The sequence below is a fragment of the Pongo abelii genome, chromosome 17 (assembly GCF_028885655.2).
Source record: "Pongo abelii isolate AG06213 chromosome 17, NHGRI_mPonAbe1-v2.0_pri, whole genome shotgun sequence".
Taxonomy (NCBI): Eukaryota; Metazoa; Chordata; class Mammalia; order Primates; family Hominidae; genus Pongo; species Pongo abelii.
Genome location: NC_072002.2, coordinates 48,364,892 through 48,379,193, shown reverse-complemented (window position 1 = coordinate 48,379,193; position 14,302 = coordinate 48,364,892). Strand labels below are relative to the sequence as shown.

Genomic DNA, 14,302 nt, shown 5'->3' with positions numbered 1-14,302 from the left:
TAATATTTTAAAGCCCTGGCCACCATCCAATAAGCTCATTTTGTGTACATGATATTTTTCCAAAGGGCTCTGAAACTGTCTCAACTTATAATCACAGTAATGAGTACTATAATAATTAATAGATTAACAGTGATCTTCTTTCCCCATATAATTAGGTCTACAGGATTTGCATATTGTCAATAACACCTCATTATATTTTTCTTACCCACTGTATGTGGAAGAGTATCATTAAGAATAATGTATTCCTTCAACACTAATTCAGCAAATATCTTTCAAATATCTATTATGAACTGATAACTAAGCCAAATACATGTATATAAACCTAGATTTTAACTATGTTCTCTCTTACATTTTTATATCTTATAACATTTAAGAGAGTGCTACATGATAATATAAGGCTGTTTTTGTTTTATATAAACCTTGGGGTTTCTTTTTCTATAAAACTCGCACTCTTAGGGCATGTCAGCCTCAGACATTTCTCTAAGTAATTTTGAAGTTCTATCTTCTGAAGAAAAAATGCTGAATGTCTGAGAAATACCTTTGTGACTTGCACTACATCAAGCAGCAAGGGAGGAATGATGTCTTTGTGCATTTACATAGCACTTTTATTTTTAAGAGGTCAGGGAATTTCATATGGATTATCTTTTTCACCCAGATTTTCCTTCTGCAGTAGTTGCCAAAACATAGAGGAATGAAATTTGTTGCCTCAGGTTATGTAGTCCTTCTTAGGCACCACATGTGAACTTTCTCTAAGTTCTGGTTTTCTTTACAGTGTTGTCTCACAGATTCGTCCATTTCCTCCTAAAATGAATGAATTAATTCAAACAACAAGTATTGAGCATCCACTGTTACTAGACACTGTTGTAGGTAGTTGGGAGAAATCAATGAACAAAACAGGATAAAAAACAAAACAAGATCAACCAAAGCAACCCTTTCTTTGTCCTCCTGAAACTTATATTTTAATAATGGGAAGAAGGGTGTGGGGAAGACAGAAAATAAACACCACCATTAGTAACATACAGTATTTTAATAAGAAATAAATGCAATGGAAAAACAATTATGAGGAAGTTAGGCCATGTGGTTGGGATATGTGGTTGGGATATGTAAATAAGTTAAGCCAGTTGATTCAGAAATGATTTAAGTTCCCAACTATGTAAAGCAATATCATTAAAAACTAGTTCAAAATTGAAAGTGTAAACACAATCCTGTGTTTACATATTCAAATAGAAAATAATTAAATTTATTAATTCAATCAGTAGACATTCATTGGTGACCACTTGGTAGAAAATGCTGTTCCAGGGACTGTGAGTATGGAGGTGGTTATAGTGTAGATTCACTCTCAAGCTGTTCAGAGGCTGGGGGACAGGATATTATAATTACTTATTGCTACTTAAAAATAACCATCCAAAAGCATAGCCCTTTAAAACAATAACCACTTTATTATCTCTTGTGATTCTGTGAGTTCACACAGCTTAGCTGGTGATGCTTCTGCTTCTCCCAGTGTTGGCGGGAGCTGTAGTCCTCCGAGGACTTGACTTGCCCGGACTGTCAGAGGTGGCTCACTCAATGACCGATGCTCTGGTGGGGGAAGGCTGGAAGGCTATCTCAGCAATGAATCTGGGATACTAGACCATTCGGATCTGTTTCTCTCCAGGTGTCAGAGCCTCTTCCTCTTCATGCGACTTCTCCCTACATAGTCTCTGCACATGATTTCTCCAGCAGATAGTGAGACATTTACTTGGTGGCTCAGTGGTACACAAAGTGCTAAAGAACTTGACAGACCTTCCCAAGAGTTAGTTCCAGAACTTACACAGGGTCATTTCGTCTATATTCTACTGGTTAAAGGGAGTCCCAGACCAGACCACTCCAGATTCAGGGAGGTTATTTCACAAGGAGAAAGCTATGGGTTTCACAGATTATTTGAAGCCATTTTTGGAAGCTAGTGATCCCAAGCGACAGTGTTTACAATATACACAAGGTACTGTGGAAACCCTGAAGAAGATAATCTATCAATCTGGGTGCATTCAGGTGAGGCTTCCAAGAACAAAAGGATGCTGAGCTAGACATTAAGAAAAAAAATCAGAATTAACCAGTCAATGAGGAACAGGATATGCCAGGAAGAGAGACAGCGTGAGACATATACAGGACATGGCATCAGAAGAGAGTGTGGTGTGTCCAGAGAACTTCCAGTTATTTAATATGAGAGTGAGGTATAAATCCTTTCAGTAAATGCTGAGAAAGAAGGCTGCATAAGACAAAACTTTGAATCAGGGGTATTTTATAAAATGAAGACAATACTCTCACAGAGAGTTGGTCTGAGGACTAAATTATGTCAAGTATCTGGCACATAAACTAAGCATGTGTATATATATATATGTATATCTATCTATCTATCTATCTATCTATCTATCTATATGTGTGATTTTTAACATTTTTTGTCATGATAAAGGGTTTGAATGTCAACCAGAAGTGGATAGGAAGCCAATAAAGAATAAGATTTGCATTTTACAATGACCCGTTTGTGCAGAGTCCAGAGAATTTATGAGAAAGATAGATGCTGAAGAAAGAATAATCAATTTGATGGCTTTCTAGGTCAACAGAAAAGACATACAGAAGGCAGAGGCTGTGGAAAAGGATTTGAGAAAAAACTAGAAATTGTAAGTTAAACACACAACTTGTTTTAGTTTCCTTTTTTCCTAACATAGTAGATCCATTTAATAATTCATTCATTATTGCAATATGTATATTCATATTTTTTAAGGTCTCTCACAGTGCAGGCACTAGGTTAAAAACTGTGGATACGATTTCTAGTTGTGAGATACAGTTTTACATTCATGAAGTTCACAGTTTTGTTATGAAGATTGTAATATTAATGATAATTACAATGAAATATGACAAGTGCTTGCTAGATGTAGGCACATAGGAGTCTCATTACACCCAGATAGTAAATGTCTGTCAGAGTTTTTCCAGTGAAGTTTACTCAAGACATGAAAGCCAGCAGGAGAAAATTTTAAAAAGATAAAGGCCTCACCTAGCAGGACAAAGCAGGGGCAAAAACAAAGAGTTAGAAATAAGGAGGCCGGGCACAGTGGCTCATGCCTGTAATCCCAGCACTTTGGGAGGCCAAGGCGGACAGATCACGAGGTCAGGAGATTGAGACCATCCTGGCTAACGTGGTGAAACCCCGTCTCTACTAAAAATAACAAAAAATTAGCCGGGCATGGTGGCGGGCGCCTGTAGTCCCAGCTACTCGGGAGGCTGAGGCAGGAGAATGGCGTGAACCTGGGAGGTGGAGCTTGCAGTGAGCCGAGATCGTGCCATTGCACTCCAGCCTGGGTGACAGAGTGAGACTTTGTCTCAAAAAAAAAAAAAAAAAAAAAAAAAAAGGAAATAAGGAACAACAGGCCAGCAGAGGAAGAGCACAATATAGACCTGGAGATGTGAGCAGGCCTGTTAAAGTGAGGAGCTGGATATAGCATAGCATCATTATGGCCAGAGCTTAGTATACAATGAAGAGAATGGGAGAAATGACATTTATGAGAAAAAATAACTGGAAAATTATCAACAGCTGAAATCAATAAGCAAAAAAGTCATTTACAATTCCTGAAATCATGCTCTGCATTTTTTAAATCCATGAAGTGCAGAATAATCATAGAAGCTTAAATATAAAGGAGGCAAATGTGTTAGTAACTTACACTGTATAAAAATTAATATTAATTTTTATGAGCAGTATTTTATATTCACTTGCTATTTCCATAGCAATGTGCAACTAGAGCTGAGATGTATAAGGCAGGATTCTTACCCTCAAAAAACTTTCAAGTGCAACTTCCTTCAGGAAGTGTTTCTTGACCATCCAGTGCATGTAATCATATTCTAATTTGTATTTAACAAATTGCCTAGCAAGTAATATTGTCAATAGATACTGTTACTTATTACTATTATTATTAATAAAGATAGATCACAGATCTTTCAGGGCCACAGCAGATGCCACTGATAGGCCATTTACCCACACTCCTGAAATTCAGTTCTACTCTCATTCTAGAAAACAGATTTGATTGAGATGTTGACCAGGTCAGGACAGTGGCATGTATACAAGGCAAAGGACATTTTAGTTTTATCTAGGCTTAACCTTAGAAGCCCAATGTAAACAGAAATCACATAGTTTTTCAATATAGCAGTGTTCTTTATCTGAGCACCAGGTGAATAAATCATGTGCCCAATTATGTGTGCTCGTGAGTGTACATATGCACACGTATGAATTTTGGAGGAAGAGAGGATATATGTAAATATAAGTACATGGTGGGGGGAGAGGTAGATTTCGTTAGATTCTCAAGAACTCCAAACAGTGTAAAATCCCTGCCTTAAGGTGATGCTTAACTTAAATTCCTGCTTTAAGGTGATGATTAGTATTAGAATTGCCCTGTTTCTAAGCCTTTAAGAGGGACATGTCAGGGTTCATTAAGCACTCCAGGACTTCCTCCTATGCCTGAAGCTAGAGAAGAAACAAATCTTCCTAAGTCAAGGATTTTATTGCATTCTACTAAAGTCTTGTTCAATGTTACTTTTCAGTAACCAACTATCATCTTTGAGTATTTCTCAGCATTTCAGTTAAAATTAAACTAACAGAAAGTGATGTTGGCAAGATGGCAAACCAAGAGGCCCGAGGCCCTAATTCCCCCCTTGAAGACACTGAGTTAACAATACATGGACCAGAATCCCTTTTTAAGAACTCTATTGACCAGTTAAGAAGTAGCAGCACCCAGACCAATGCAAAACCAAAAAAAAGATCCTAGTAAAGTTCAGAGAATTTTGCATGCCCATGTCCTTTTCTTGAGTCAGTGTAGCGTAGTACACACTGGAGGAAACATTCCATACAAGGGCTCTTCTTTTACAATAGCAACAAGAGAGTGGATTGTGAGTCAGATATTCTGGTTTGTCTAGGGGCTTCCCAAAGTATTGGTTTCTATATCATAGCACTGATGGGAACAGTAGCAGAGTTTGGAAACCACTGAAAAAAGAGGCAAGTGTTTTGGCATGGTGGATCCTCAGAGCTGCAGAGGTTCTGTAGTTCTACAGGCAGATGCTAGAAGGAGCAGGAGATTATGAGCTCCTGAGAAAAAAAATGGGCAGGCTGCTTAGGGAATTTGAGAGAAGTAAAGACATACACAAGCCCAGAGGAGAAACATCCTCAGAAACATTTTGAGAGTCTCCAAAACATATGGCTAGGCTCATTGATGAAGGCCATTCTCTGCACAAATTCCGTGCATAATGGCTTGGGCAGGTGAATGTGTTCTCAAATGCCCAAATCTCAAATATCAAGAAATATCACAAGGCATGCAAAGAAACAAAGAATTGTGGCTTGATGAAATGTACAAAACAAAACCTTGGATATAGAACCTAAAGAAAGGCAGATCACTGAACTTTCTGACAAATAATTAAAAACAACTATCTTAAATATGGTCAGTAAGCTCAAAAAAGAACATAGAGAGATGACTAAACAAAATCCAGAAAATAATGTATGAACAAATTGAGAATATCAGTGAAAAGGTAGAAACTATAGGAAAGAATCATATAGAAATTCTGGAGCTGAAAAATATAATAACTGAATTGCTGAACTGAAAAATTATTTAGAGAGAATTAATAGCAAAGTTGATCAGGCAGATGAAAAAATCAGTGAACTTGAAGACAGGACATTTGAAATCATTGAGATAGTGGAGAAAAAAAAGGAATGAAGAAAAGTAAACAAAACTTAAGGGACTTATGGGGTACCGTCAATCAGACCAATATGCAAATTATGGAAATTCAAGGGGTAAAGAGAGAGACAGAGAGAGAGATAAAGGGGCAGAGTTTATTTGAAGAAATAATGACAAAAACTTCCCAAATCTGAGGAAAGAAATGGACATACATGTTCAAGAAACTCAACCAACTGCAACCAGGACGAATCCATAGAGACTCCACCAGGACCCATTACAATCAAACTGTTGAAAGTCAAAGAGAGTTGTGAAAGCAGCAAGAGAAAAAAGACTCATCATGTACATTGTAGCCTCTATAAGATTATCAGATAATTTCTCAGCAGAAACCTTATAGGCCAAAGGAAGTGTGATAATATTATTCAAAGTGTTTAGAGAAAAAATGCTGTCAACCAAGAATACTACAGCCAACAAAATAATTCAAAAATGGAGAGGAATTTAAGATTTTATCAGACAAATCTGAGGAAGTTCATTCTACTAGATCTACTCTACAAGAAATGCTAAAGTGAGTCCTTCAAAGAATGCTAGATGAAAATACAAACTTCAGTAAAGAAAAATACATGGCCACATGTAGTAATTTGTATTGTTATAATTTTGGTGCACAAATTTACTTTTAATTCTTATATAAAATTTAAATGACAAAAACGTAAAAACAAATATAAATATATGTTAATGGATATAAAATACATAAAGATGTACTTCGGGACATCAGTAACAAAAGTAGGGACAATAAGGAGTAGAGTAAGTTGTTAGTAGTTTAAAATAAAATGTTATAATTTGTTTAATATATTATATATAAAATATATATAATATGGAAATATGCAATATAGAATATATTAATATAATATATAACGTTATATAGAATGTTATGTTACAACTTTAATGTTTTGTCTAATTGCAACAGTAACAATGTATACAAAAGGAAATGAAAAGAAAATCAAAGCATGCCATCACAAAAAGTCAACAAAAGACAAAGAAAAGCAGTAAGAGAAGAAGGGAGAAGTAATAGAGCTACAAGACACACAGAAAACAATTAACAGAATGGCAATAGTATCTCCTTCCCTAAATCAGTAATGACTTTAAATGTAAATGGATTAAACTCCCTGATCAAAAGATATAATTTGCTGAATGGATTTAAAAAGTCAAGATCAAACTATATGCTGTCTACTAGACTAACATTAGATGTTAAGGACACACATAGGCTGAGAGTCACAAAGGTTAAAAACATATTCTAAACTAAAAAAGATAACTAAAAAAGAGCAGAGGTGCTATACTAACATCAAAAAACGAGACTTTAAAATAAAAATTGTTAGAAGAGACAAATAATAATATCACATAATTATAAAAGGGCCAATTCACCAAGAAAATATATAATATTTTATAAATATTCATGCACCCAATATCAGAGTTCCCAATAGATGAAGCAAACATTGGCAGAATTGAAGGAAGGAACATACAGCAGCATAATAATAGTAGGAGACTTCAATACCCCACTTTTAATAATGGATAGAACAACAACCAAACAAAAGATGAATAAGGAAATAGAGGACTTGAGCAATTCTATAAGCTAATTGGACCTAACCTACATATAAAGAACACTCCAGTCATTCTTCTCAAGTGCACATGGAACATCCTTCAGAATAGACCTCATGTTAGGGTACAAAACAAGTCTTAACATATTTAAAATGATTGAAATTATACCAACTATCTAGCATTTAAAAATAATTATCTGAGAATTTGCTTGCATCACTTACAAGTATGTGAATTTCCAGTATTCATCTTTAACATTCACTTTCATTTTACTCATAAACATGAATAAATTAAAAAATGAACCCACATCCATGTTGAAGTATACTTGATTGTCAGTTGCAGTCATCTTGATTGTCATTGCCTACAAATATAATAGTTTGGTAAAAATCAATATGAGTTCATGTCCTTCGCCCACTTTTTGATGGGGTTGTTTGTTTTTTTTTGTAAATTTGTTTGAGTTCATTGTAGATTCTGGATATTAGCCCTTTGTCAGATGATTAGGTTGCGAAAATTTTCTCCCATTTTGTAAGTTGCCTGTTCACTCTGATGGTAGTTTCTTTTGCTGTGCAGAAGCTCTTTAGTTTAATTAGATCCCATTTGTCAATTTTGGCTTTTGTTGCCATTGCTTTTGGTGTTTTAGACATGAAGTCCTTGCCCAACAGACACTTCTCAAAAGAAGACATTTATGCAGCCAAAAAACACATGAAAAAATGCTCACCATCACTGGCCATCAGAGAAATGCAAATCAAAACCACAATGAGATACCATCTCACACCAGTTAGAATGGCAATCATTAAAAAGTCGGGAAACAACAAGTGCTGGAGAGGATGTGGAGAAATAGGAACACTTTTACACTGTTGGTGGGACTGTAAACTAGTTCAACCCTTGTGGAAGTCAGTGTGGTGATTCCTTAGGGATCTAGAACTAGAAATACCATTTGACCCAGCCATCCCATTACTGGGTATATACCCAAAGGACTATAAATCATGCTGCTATAAAGACACATGCACACGTATGTTTATTGCAGCACTATTCACAATAGCAAAGACTTGGAACCAACCCAAATGTCCAACAATGATAGACTGGATCAAGAAAATGTGGCACATATACACCATGGAATACTATGCAGCCATAAAAAATGATGAGTTCATGTCCTTTGTAGGAACATGGATGAAATTGGAGATCATCATTCTCAGTAAACTATTGCAAGAACAAAAAACCAGACACCGCGTATTCTCACTCATAGGTGGGAATTGAACAATGAGAACACATGGACACAGGAAGGGGAACATCACACTCTGGGGACTGTTGTGGGGTGGGGGGAGGGGGGAGGGATAGCTTTAGGAGATATACCTAATGCTAAATGACGAGTTAGTGGGTGCAGCACACCAGCATGGCACATGTATACATATGTAACTAACCTGCACATTGTGCACATGTACCCTAAAACTTAAAGTAGAATAATAAAAAAATAAAATAAAAAATAATAAAATAAAATAAAATAAATGATGAACAGATAAAAAAATCAATGTGAGTATTCTGAAAGAATCAATTGGATATATGAAATTTATAATAGAGTATTGAATATTTTATAATTCAAAAACCGTGTTAAAAATCTTTTATATCAGTATAATTGTAATATTGCTCCCCCTTTTTTGGAAACTGGTTATTAAACATTTATCAGCATAGAACTGATATTACCATTTATCTGTTTCCTGTATGTTCCTAACATTATTTTCTTAAGTATGTTTCTTAAGTCTGGACATTGTGTATGAAAAATAGTAGAGTGATAATAGAGAGGGTCTTAGGAATGTTATCTGTCTCAGAGACAATTTTCCATCTTTCAGCAGATAAGGGGGCACAGATTATTTGAATTAAATTAAGTATTGAACTGGCTTGATGCTGGGTTTTAGTTCTTATAATAAGCTTTTTTCTCCATATGTTTCCTTCCACTCATAGGGTCTAACCTACTGGTGGTCCCAACTGAGAGCCAGGACTCCTCATAAAAGCTCTTCCTTCCTAATGGTCCTTGGCTTTTTAGTTTAGAACTGAGAGTACAGCAAACACTACTGTATTTTTTTTCAACAGTGTTCTGTTTGTCTCATTTGTCTTTTGCTCTTGGCAATTTAAGAATATGCAAAGCCTTGAAGGCAAATCCATAGAATGGTGATCTCACTTCTCTGCTACTACCTTCTCTCTGTAATCTTGACTACTTAACATCATTGCTACCATCTTCAATCTGAAATCCATTTTTTCTTCAGTATTTTAAGAGTTCCAGAAGTTCTCTACCTATTAGCAATGTATGTTCATATTCTTCATCTCTCTTTTCACACCAAAATTGGTGTTTTCCTTGAGGAAAATATCTGCTTACAGAATGTTGGTTCACATTTCTCTGATGTCCTTCCCTCAGGGATCTTGGGCTCTCAAGTCCTAGTTCTCTCTTAGCTGTCTGATGCCTTTAAATAGATTTTAATCATCTATATTTCAAAATTAGCTTTCCTGGTTATTCTCATTGGAAACATTGGACTGCTCCAATCTATTCCATTATGACTGTATCTACATGCTCGTTAGATGATTTCATACGCCTACCTCCCTGTACCGGGAAAAAGTTCTCTCCTAGATTCTCTCGTAGCATTCTGTGTATAATTTTATAAAAATAATTAGCACTTTGAATAGTAAAGTCTTATGATTTTGTCCATCTGTACTATAATACTAGACCATGAGCTTCTAGAAATTAAATACTATCTTATTTTTCTTTGTATTCCTAATACATTGCACATGATTGCTGCTGAATAAATGATTGTTTAATAAATAATTTAAAAGTGCAGGAATAGATTTGTAGATTTCTGGACCAAACAGCCAATTACTTACCTGACAGATACTCCAAAGTTTGTTTTCCTCTATGTTTGTGTTTAAAACATTTTCCTTAACTTCTTTCAGTATTGTACAGCTTTTTAAAAAAGATTTAAATGTTTAAGCCATCTCGAATTTATTTTGCTGTACAAATAAAGTGAGTTATAATTATCTTTCTTTAGTTGTTTTTTATCTTAGGAAAAAAAAGACAATGGTGTCAAAAGTAAGGGCAATTTACTTTTACTTTTATAGATCAACTATGTATTACCCCATTTGCTAGAATAACATGCTTTTTAACTAAAGGAATATTTTTGAGCATTTTAAACCTATAATGAATTAGTTATTAGACAAATTTATATTTCTCTCCTGATACTTTAGTATCCTTAGTATTTATTCACTTTGTTTTATTAGATATTAAATTATATAGATGGTGTGAGTAAATGCTAGTTAATATTCAGATAAGAACCTTTTTACATATTTAATCCTCATTAGATTTTTACTACTCCCTGTATGAAGCCTTCCCATATTCCTTAGGAGAGAGTTAGCCACTCTTTTTCCTAGTTGCATGGTGCTTTCTTTGTAGCTCTTTTATGGCTCTTATCAATTTGCATTAAATGTATCTGTTTAAAATTAAAATTTTATCCCTATTTCTACTGCCTTTATTATTCCAAAATTTGAATTTATTTTCCTCTGAAGCACTAATACTTAAAATACATTCATTTCCCCTGCCTGAAAACACACACACACACACTCTCACATACTATCAGGGAGAAACTTCCTTATAGTAGACATTTCTCTCTGTTTGGTTCGCTATCATATCCCCAGCACCTAGAGCAGTGCCTGGCACATAGACTATGCTGAGTGACTGTATGCTTCCTGCATTAAATTGTGAACTCACTGAAGACGGGCACAGTGGTCTAAGCCTTTGTATCCCAGCACCTACTACAATATCTAATAAAGCAGATGCTAAATCAATTTTCTAATAAGTGATAACTCATTCTCTTATAAAACTAAAGGAGATGTTATTGTTATTCACAGTCAAAGATAATCCTACTTATGTTGTTTACTTATTGTTTAGCAAATAATTCTTAAAATATAGAGTATACAATAACATGATATATTTAAAATTTACTTCATTGATTACTTGAATACATATTTATTTATTGAATTTTATAAACCAATAATAATTATGTAGACAGATTTACATTGTTCTTCTGACACATTTAGAATTCTAAAGTATTGTCTATTCACTTTGCTTTATTAAATATTACAGTCATATAGATTTTATTAAAAATATTTATTTTTATTTATTAAGTATACACCTGATAGCAGACTTTGTATTAAGAACAGGGGAGACAAAGCTGAATAATATTTAGTCCCTGTCTTCAGGTCCTAAATGACACCTAACATTTACATAGTATTTTCAATATGTCAGGCATTATTATGAGAAATTTATACATATTTACTCCTTGAATTCTCATAAAGGTACTATTATTATGTCCATTCTGATGGTGAGAAAACTGAAGCAGAGAGAGATTAGTAATGCAGTTTGTCATTAGAGTCTGTGTTCAGTGTCTAGCCAAAGTCTAGAGGCTGTATCCAAGCCTTTCCATGAAAGGCGGCTTTTTAGAAAAAAATTGTTCTCAACTCCCCATTTGTTCCCCTTACTATAGGCTCCAATATTTCAGTCTTTTTACTCAGAACTGCCTTGGGGTTTATATTTAAAGCTTGTTTTGTGAAAAGTGCTGTTCTTCCTACTCTCATTTTTCCTATTTCCCCTAAGACAAACATATTATTATAATTTACCAGATCTACTGAATATTATGTTGAAAAATTAGGGCTCATAAAAATAATACATGAGAAAAAATTTAAAAACTATAAAATTTCTTGCAGTAGTGATTTCTGGCATTCATATAACCTTAGTTGTTTATAACTCACTTTTAACATCCAAATCTAAGTTGTGGCACACTCACTATAACTACTTAAATAATTTTTTCTACAAACAATATTGTCTTCTTGGGGAAGCTAGACAATGTATAATATGATTGATGTCCAGATAGTCAGTCCTAAAGGAAGAGCAGATAGTAACATTATCTATTATAGCAGTAAATTATTTCAACACATTTTTAACTAAGAAATTATTTAGAAATAAATAATTCTGGTTGATTGATTTTGAAAGTAAACCATATGTTGTTTACATGTGTTGGCATTTATCCAGTTTCCTTGAATATGAGAGTGAATTTTTTTTTTCAAAAAAAGAAAGCCCTTTACTAATTAGATAATAATGAACATAATGAAAACAGGTGCTGTAACTTTTTGAATTATGAGGATGCATCTTCAGAGCAAGCTCTGAAAAGAGGATCATGAGGGGAAAATTATCTGCATATATTGTGAAGTGGGTACATATGTATCCTGGAGATATATTCCATGGCACACATTAGCGAAAATTTAACAGCATTTTTTACTATGATGGAAATAACAAATACAAATCAAAATGAGTTTTAAAATACGCTGTCTCTTTTAAATGAACTACTAAATGTAAATACATGCATTATGTGCAATAATGAGATTCTAGTTAATATCATAAAGCTTTTCAAACGCATTAGGGTGACAAGCAAGAAGTAACTAAAGATAGCCCTATGATTTTCTAGAAGGCCAGTGTGGCATTGAATCTAACTAACATATAGATCCTCACACCTCTGAGTGACAGTGATATCCATAAAGTCCTGTTCGCTCTCAGCACTTGAAAGAATAGATGTAGATGATATAGATTCTATTGCTTCAGCCACAAAGGAGAATAATTACAGCCAGTGGGGGAAGGGTGGTATGCAGGAATAGACGCTCCTAACATAAAAGGTTGAGAAATAGAAAAGATTACAGGGAAATTAAGGAGTAAAGAGGACAGGTCAGATGACTCCCTGCATGAGAACCTGAATCAGAGTGATTGAGTAAACTGAACCTCTGCTGCTGGGAGGGGAAAACTTTTCCTGCCCTGTATCTTTCCTTCCAATTGAAAAGGATGTACTCGTTTGAATTGCAGTAACGTTTCTGAAGAAAAATGAATGTTCAATGTTTAAAATAGAACTATTACAGTATACTGTCAACTGTTTAAAATATATATTAATGTACGTGTTCATTATTTTCCAGAAAATCTAACTGCCATGTTTGAAAATAACATATGAAATCTGCCCTCCTACAATATGGCTTGATACTAGATCTTTTCTGCTGTGGCACAGGCACTTAAATTCCACTTATAATTATTTTTCTAAATGATTAGCAGTTATTGTGATTATTCTCTGGCTAATATATGTATGCAAAATGTGGCTGCAGGATTTGCTTTTGTTAGCATACCCCTCCCCCACCCTGAAACCTCAAGGCTCCAGACGTTGACGCTGGAGAGAGAAAATGGATGTGTGTGTGTGTGTGTGTGTGTGTGTGTGTGTGTGTGTCTGTATCTAACCTTCAAGTTGATACAATGGTGATGATATACAAACAAAAAAAGGTAAAGCTTCTCCTTGATAGTGCCATTCTCAACTCATTATAATCATTTTTAAAAATCTAAAAGTAAGCAAAATGCTTTTAGTTTAAATGGGGGTAGTGTTTTAACAAAGCTACACAGAGTATTTAAACTGGAAAATTATTAAAACTGAAAATGGCACTTTTATTAAATAACTCTGTGATCTTCCAGCCATGTTCTTAACCAGTGATCTCCCTATAGCAAAATGTACAGATAATCAACAACCCAGTCTGACAGTAAACTTGTTGGGAGATTAAATCCTCAAGGAAGGAGCCCATAGCCCTGGAGGAAGACTGAGTGCATGTTTCCCTGAGTCTTTGAAGGCTCATCTCAGTAGTCCCACTGCTAGAATGTGCTCCGTTGTCATAGCAACACCATCTCCTGCTTCATACAGGAAAGATTAGCTCTTACTGTGCAGAGGAGAGAATTTAGGGGAAGTCAGACTAATCCCTGGGTGCACTTCGAGAGAAAGGTTGGACCTCGCCTGAGGGATGCTGGATCTGCAATGATAGAATTGGCCTGCCACAGACATTGGTATTTAAGTTGAAGAGCAGAATTCACAGTAAGTGTCAGCTCCTCCAGAGTAGAATATTGATGAATGAGGTTTGTCTAAGTCTTGTTGAAGACTGTCCCATGAAGCAGTAGAATGACA

The 14,302-nt window shown here is 34.9% G+C and overlaps 1 protein-coding gene across 11 annotated transcripts in view; it reads left to right on the top strand.

Moving 5' to 3' along the window:
• Nucleotides 1–14,302, top strand: part of NOL4 (nucleolar protein 4) — a 376,996-nt gene that overhangs the window by 158,891 nt on the left and 203,803 nt on the right. Inside the window, exon 1 of one of the 11 annotated variants that reach the window (XM_054537794.2) lies at nt 2,618–2,657. The exons of 9 other annotated variants lie outside the window; for them this stretch is intronic. The gene's annotated coding sequence lies outside the window, so the exon portion shown is untranslated. Of the gene's footprint in view, nt 1–2,617; nt 2,658–12,432; nt 14,213–14,302 lie in introns of those variants that run through there. One more of the 11 variants, XM_024236132.3, reaches the window with a different exon arrangement.